The sequence below is a fragment of the Salvelinus namaycush genome, chromosome 26 (genome assembly GCF_016432855.1).
Source record: "Salvelinus namaycush isolate Seneca chromosome 26, SaNama_1.0, whole genome shotgun sequence".
Taxonomy (NCBI): domain Eukaryota; kingdom Metazoa; phylum Chordata; class Actinopteri; order Salmoniformes; family Salmonidae; genus Salvelinus; species Salvelinus namaycush.
The window spans coordinates 6,595,494-6,601,570 of record NC_052332.1 but is presented as its reverse complement, the minus strand read 5'-3'; positions in this window follow the sequence as shown (position 1 = coordinate 6,601,570).

The following is a 6,077-nucleotide window of genomic DNA, read 5'->3' as shown; positions in this document are numbered from 1 at the left end:
ACGTTTTCAGCTGCCGAGGCGCCATCGATTAGGACAGCAGAAAAATCCTGTCCTACTCCTGTTTCAACAAATAAATAATGTATAACGTTAGATACCCCGTTTTCCAAATATAGTAGCTTTCTTATATGCTACGCTGCTACACCTTCCGACTCCATCGACCAACCCTCGTCCGTTACAGCACTGTTGTAGCGATTCATGTGAGCGCTATTTTAAAAGGGGAAGTTACAAATCTCAAATCGCAGCTTTTAGACCGCCGGTATAAATAGACACCCCCTCCTTTTTTATATGAGGAGAAGAGAAAAGGCTTTATTTAACTAGGCAAGTCAGTTAAGAACAAATTCCTATTTACAACGACGGCCTAGGAACAGTTGGTTAACTGCCTCGTTCAGGGGAAGAACGACAGATTTTTACCTTGTCAGCTCAGGGATTCGATTTGGCAACCTTTCGGTTACTGGCACAATGCTCTAACCACTAGGCTACCTCCTGCCCCACGATACAGTGGGGCGGCAGGTAGTATAGTATCCCTAAATATAAATCAGCCATTTACTTCCTGTGAGGTTTCTTCCAATCATATCACTGCAACTATTTACATCAGATTACTGCACCTACTGATTTTATAAAAACAATACAATGTTGACTGTAAATAATGACAGTGAAAGACAATCATAATGAATCAATGCTGTGTTTCAATGCTGTTTTGCCAACTCCTGAAATTGCTGTTTTTTATTTTATTTTTCTAGTTTATTTAACTAGGCAAGTCAGTTAAGAACAAATTCTTATTTACAATGACGGCCAAACCCGGACGACGCTGGGCCAATTGTGCACCGCCCTATGGGACTCCCAATCACGGCTGGTTGTGATACAGCCTGGATTCAAACCAGGGTGTCTGTAGTGACACCTCAAGCACTGAGATGCAGTGCATTAGACCGCTGCGCCACTCGATCAAAACCTTCAGTCAAAAACGACAGGTTTTGATTGAGTAGAACAGTAGTAGTGGTAGTCACTCAGGGATTAATTATCTGGCACCGGTTCAAAGCTTCTAGTTAACAAACAGCAGATACACCGGTCTGAGACCTGAGGCGCCGGGCAGGGCTGGATTACACTCCTAGATTATCACAACTAATCCCGTTATATCTGTAGTCTAAATCTGACATATTGACTCCTGAACGACTTGATTTATAAGAGGGATAAACGTGACATGTCTCTTCACGGTCAGAAATGATGAAATCTGGTTAAGCTTAGACCACAGTTGACAAGGATTTTATTGTACAAGCGAAATAAACAATACACATTTTTTTTGCTTACCTCTTTGTACTGAAGACCTCAAACCATCAGGTCCATCTCGCTGAATGTATTGAGTGCTGGTAGGGAGTCCACCAACATGCATTTCAGAGTGTCCTCAGCTCAGTCCTAAATGTGTGAGTCAAACATGATCGAAATCAAAGTAGATGTTTCTGTATGAGAGGAAATGCATAACATTGTATGAATGTCTAATGCATTATTTACTTCATATATTGTATATACAGTGCATTTGGAAAGTATTCAGACCCCTTGACTCTCCACATTTTGATAAATTAGTCTTATTCTAAAATGGATTATTAGTATTTTTTTCCTTCATCAATCTACACACAATACCCCATAATGACAAAGCAAAAACAGATTTTTAGAAATGTTGGCAAATTTATAAAAAATGTAATATCACATAAGTATTCAGACCCTTTACTCAGTAGTTTGTTTTAGCACCTTTGGCAGCGATTACAGCCTTGAGTCTTCTACAAGCTTGGCACACCTGTATGTGGGGAGCTTCTCCCATTCTTCTCTACAGATCCTCTCAAGCTCTGTCAGGTTGGATGGGGAGCATCGCTGCACAGCGATTTTCAGGTCTCTCCAGAGATGTTCGATCGGGTTCAAGTCCGGGCTCTGGCTGTGCCAGTCAAGGACATTCAGAGACATGTCCCAAAGCCAATCCTGAGTTGTCTTGGCTGTGTGCTTAGAGTCGTTGTCCTATTGGAAGGTGATCTTTCGCCCCAGTCAGAGTTCCTGAGCGCTCTGGAGCAGGTTTTCATCAAGGAACTCTGTACTTTGCTCAGTTCATCTTTCCCTCGATCCTGACTAGTCTCCCAGTCCCTGCTGCTGAAAGAAATTCTCCACAGCATGATGCTGCCACCACTATGCTTCACCGTAGGGATGGTGCCAGGTTTCCTCCAGACGTGACTCTTGGCATTCAGGCCAAAGAGTTCAATCTTGGTTTCATCAGACCAGAGAATCTTGTTTCTCATGGTCTGAAAGTCCTTTAGGTGCCTTTTTGCAAACTCCAAGTGGGCTGTAATGTGCCTTTTACTGAGGAGTGGCTTCCGTCTGGCCACTTTACCATAAAGGCCTGATTGGTGGAGTGCTGCAGAGATAGTTGTCCTTCTGGAAGGTTCTCCCATCTCCACAGAGGAACTCTGGAGCTCTGTCAGAGTGACCATTGGGTTCTTGGTCACCTCCCTGGCCAAGGCCCTTCTCCCCCGATTGCTCAAATTGGCCAGGAGGCCAGCTCTAGGAAGAGTCTTGGTGGTTCCAAACTTCTTCCATTTAAGAATGATGGAGGCCACGGTGTTCCTGGGGACCTTCAATGCTGCATAAATGTTTTGGTATCCTGTCTTGGAGCTCTACGGACTATTCCTTTGACCTCATAGCTTGGTTTTAGCTCTGACATGCACTGTCAACTGTGGGACCTTATATAGACAGGTGTGTGCCTTTCCAAATCATGTCCAATCAATTGAATTTACCACAGATGGACTCCAAATCAAGCTGTAGAAACATCTCAAGGATGATCAATGGAAACAGGATGCACCTAAGATCAATTTCGAGTCTCATAGCAAAGGGTCTGAAAACTTATGTAAATCAATTTTTTCTGTTTTTACTTGTAATAAATTAGCAAAAATGTATAAAAACCTGTTTTCGCTTTGTCATTATGGGGTATTGTGTTTAGATTTATGAGACGGAAAATAATTTAATCAATTTTAGAATAAGGCTGTAATGTAATAACATGTGGAAAAAATCAAGGGGTCTGAAAACTTTCCAAATGCACTGTATATATCTCCTCGACTACAGAAGACAGCAGAGAGAGCACGCTCCCATCCATATCGACAGGGCCCCGGTGGAGAGGGTCAAAAGCTTCACATTCCGCTTGCACATCACCAACAACCTGAAATGGTCCCTTCACACAGACAGTGTGGTGAAGAAGGCGCAATAGTGCCTCTTCAACCTCAGGAGGCTGAAGAAATTCGGCTTTGTGAGGTTCTTGCCTAAGACTCTCATGAACTTCTACAGATGCGCCATTGAGAGCATCCTGTTAGGCTGTATCACCGCCTGGTATGGAAATTGCACCGTCCGCAACCGCAGGGCTCTTCAGGGGGTGGTGCAGTCAGCCCAACGCATCATCAGGGGCACACTGCCTGCCCTCCAGGACATCTACAGCACTGGTGTCACAGGAAGGCCAAGAAGATCATCAAGGACCTCAGCCACCCGAGCCACAGCCTGTTCACCCCGCTACCATCTAGGTGCATCAAAGCAGGGACTGAGAGACTGAGAAACAGCTTCTATCTCCAGGCCATCAGACTGTTAAACAATCACCACTAGCCACGAGAGAGAGAACAGGAAAGAGAGAGAGAATAAGATGCTGCACAGCCCAACAAATATCTTATGAAGATGTTATGATGTTCACAAATAACTTGAGTTTGAACCTGAGTTTGGCCCCAGGCATCAACAGCAATAATGCATTTTTCAATGTGCCGCTATGTTTTGCTTTGGAAATATATTTGTAATCAAATCAGAAATTGTTGGTAGCTGCTTTGTTTTGGAAACACATGCCTAATAAACACAGAATTAACCAAATCTTTATTTACCAAATCTTTAGAGACTGAGATCAGCAGCCTAAGTCATTAGCTGAATGCAATGACTGCAGGCTACCTCGAACCTGTAATGTTATTTTAAATTTAATGACATTACATTAAAAAAAAATGTTTTACCAGAAAAGATTAGTCACAGTACAAATCTTCCTCTTCTATCTCCCCTTACCTCAGGGAACCATTATTACAGTATTTGAGTACTTGAGTAAAAGTCTAAAAGTATTTGGTATTAAATATACTTAAGTATCAAAAGTAAATGGAATTGCTCAAATATACTTAAGAATCATTGGTCACTGGCCTCCGAAGTGACCCAGTGCTAGTTGTGCCACCAGAGATCCTGGTCCGAGTCCAGGCTCTGTCGCAGCCATCCGCGACTGGGAGACCCATGGAGCGGCACACAATTGACCCAGCGTCGTCCGGGTTAGGGGAGGGTTTGGCTGGCAGCAATGATCTTGTCCCATTGCACTCTAGCGACTCCTGTGGCGGTTCGGGCGCAATGCACGCTGACACGGTTGCCAGGTGTACGGTGTTTCCTCTGACACATTGGTGTGGCTGGCTTACGTATAAAGTGGGCATTGTGTCAAGAAGCAGTGCGGCTTGGCTGTGTTGTGTTGTGTTTAGTGAGTCCTCCAGATGAGAGGCAGTAGGGATGACTAGGGATTTTCTCTTGATAAGTGTGTCAATTGGAGTACGTTTGGGTATCAGGGAAATGTATGAAGTAAAAAGTGCATTATTTTCTTTAGGAATGTAGTGAAGTAAAAGTAGGCAAAAATATAAATAGTAAAGTAAATTACAGATCCCCCCCAAAAAATCTACTTAAGTAGTACTTTAAAGTATTTTTGCTTAACTTAAGTACTTTACACCACTGCCAAAATGGGGGGGATTCATTATAATAATACTGCTTTGAAATTGTTCATTTTCACATTTCCATTTGAGTAATTTAGCAGACGTTTTTGTCCAGAGAGACAAACAATTAATGCATGCATCTTAAGATAGCTAGGTGAGACAACAACATATAACAATCGTATTAAGTACATTCAGTACATATTAAGTACATTCAACAAAGTATATATCAAAATTTTTACACATACTTTAATATTTCATTATTTTAGTGGTGGCTCTTATCACACAGATCCATAGTGCTATCAGACTTCTGATACCAATGCAGTTTGAAAGGTGGACCACAAAATGTGAACTGCTAAAAAACATTTTTATAGTAAAGTAGTTTGTATTTTGAAAATACATTGGAGTATAATTCAGCCCAGTGTAACTTGAATGACAAAATAAACAGAAGTAATTAAAATATGTATTTCAAATACAGGAATAGAGTACCACAGTATGAATCATAATACCCATAAAACCTAGAGGTCAAACAAGGAAATGGTTCCAATCGTTTTTCCACCATTAATTTTTTTCCCATATGGGATATTAGAAAGACTTCAAATAAGGCTGTGTTTCGTGTTGGCTATCCCTGGTATGACGTTTTGATAACCGTGTAAATCTCTCTAGGACAAGGTGAGTTTTATCAATATATTCACCTGTATTTACCCCCCCAAATGAAATGCAAATTAGCTGCTAATGTGGCTGCTAATCATTAGCTGCTAATCGTAAAGAACTACTAGTACCATTATATCTGGACGAGACTGCCGAATCAAGGTAAAGATAAGAATCTCTGCATTAACTATCTAACATTAGCTACATTTAGTCATGAATAAATTGTTTAAAACATTTACTGACAATTATGCGTCTTGTGCAAGTTTTAAATTGGCACAATACATGTTATCAAAAGTGTCAGCTAGAGATGATGTGCTGGAGCTTGCAGGGATTTGTAGTCTTGCATGATGTCTACTTTGATGCTAATTAGCATTTTTGAATCTGAGATTAAATAGAGCTGAATAGATTGATAAAAGTCACATTGTCTGAGAGAGACTTACATGGTTATCAAAGTGTCACGCCACGGTAAGTCTACACGAAACACAGCCCTTATTTTAAGTGTTTCTAAAATTCCCTATGTGAAAAATTAATGGTAGAAAAACGATTGGAACCATTTCCTTAATTGCCCGCTAGGTTTTATGGGTATTATTACAACTCCACTGTGGGGCTTTATACTGCCCATCTCTGCAGAGGAACTTAATGCTTGTGCCACCGGAAACCATTGAATTTCATATCGGAACCACTACA